We start from the raw sequence: 1,038 nt of genomic DNA, 5'->3' as shown, positions 1-1,038 counted from the left end.
GGAAAGATCAAAAAAGAAATGATAAAGGTAAGTCGGTCAACTCCACTCTTGGACATTTACCGCCTTTCATGCGGCTTTGGCGCAGTAGGTAGCGCGTAGGTCTCATAATCCTAAGGTCGCGAGTTCGATCCTCGCAGGCCGCATTGTGAATCAGGTGGTGCTTTTCATTGGTGAAAAGTGTTCACTGGCTCGGAAGGATGTTTTCCATTACTGTGAAAAGTGTTCACTGGCTCGGAAGGACGTTTTCCATTACTGATAAAAATGTCTATCGGCCACGCAGGCAGGTGATCCGATGTATTCGTGATTCAGCCCAGATAGCTCAGTTGGGAGAGCGCCAGACTGAAGATCTGGAGGTCCTCAGTTCGATCCTGGGTCTGGGCATTATTGAGTTTAAGTTTTAGTCGGAATGAGTCTGTACTGATCCATTCCGCCCTAGGTCGAGCTAGCGAGAACACGAGTGAGCAAAGATAAATAAAGAGTGGTCGATGCAGGGCTCGAACCTGCGACCCTCGCGTTATTAGCACGATGCTCTAACCGACTGAGCTAAACGACCAAACTGCACATGGTAAAGGTATGAAACTCACGTGCGTCCCCACTCCCCCTGTCCAATGTTGCCAAAGTGGGCACGTGGCGCTAGACTCCGGTCCACGGTATATCCAACTTTGGGCAAGGGGATCAGGGGCCATTTGAGCGACCCTCACAAAGCATAAGCATCTCTGAAAGCACGCGCGTGGGGGACTAGCTCAAATGGTAGAGCGCTCGCTTAGCAAGCGAGAGGCACCGGGATCGATGCCCGGGTTCTCCATTTTCTTTGACGTTGCTAGCATGAGTAATTCAACTGCATTACATCGTTGAAAGGTATCTGAAGTTTGAAGTGTAAGAAGTAAGGTACAATGATGGATCAGGTTGCACGAGGATTAAACGTCACCAATCATTGGCTAAAGTTCCCTGTTTGTAGTTTGAAATTCCCTCGAATCGCGTGACTCGTCAGCATGGTGATAATTGGTTACACAACCACCAAATAATTTCTAGGCAATC

General features: G+C 48.7%; 4 non-coding genes across 4 annotated transcripts; 3 read left to right on the top strand and 1 right to left on the bottom strand.

The window, feature by feature from the left end:
- Nucleotides 1–70: 70 nt before the first annotated feature.
- On the top strand, nt 71–143 carry Pmar_PMAR009125. Its single transcript has one exon. It is a non-coding gene; the product is annotated as a tRNA-Met (tRNA).
- A 165-nt stretch (nt 144–308) lies between these two features.
- On the top strand, nt 309–381 carry Pmar_PMAR009124. Its single transcript has one exon. It is a non-coding gene; the product is annotated as a tRNA-Phe (tRNA).
- Nucleotides 382–479: 98 nt separating this feature from the next.
- Pmar_PMAR009123 lies at nt 480–553 on the bottom strand. Its single transcript has one exon. It is a non-coding gene; the product is annotated as a tRNA-Ile (tRNA).
- Nucleotides 554–732: 179 nt separating this feature from the next.
- Nucleotides 733–805, top strand: Pmar_PMAR009122. Its single transcript has one exon. It is a non-coding gene; the product is annotated as a tRNA-Ala (tRNA).
- Nucleotides 806–1,038: the final 233 nt, after the last annotated feature.

Source organism: Perkinsus marinus (genome assembly GCF_000006405.1).
Source record: "Perkinsus marinus ATCC 50983 genomic scaffold scf_1104296964162, whole genome shotgun sequence".
Lineage (NCBI taxonomy): Eukaryota > Perkinsozoa > Perkinsida > Perkinsidae > Perkinsus > Perkinsus marinus.
The sequence above is the reverse complement of the archived record's forward strand: the minus strand, read 5'-3'. Positions and strand labels throughout refer to the sequence as shown.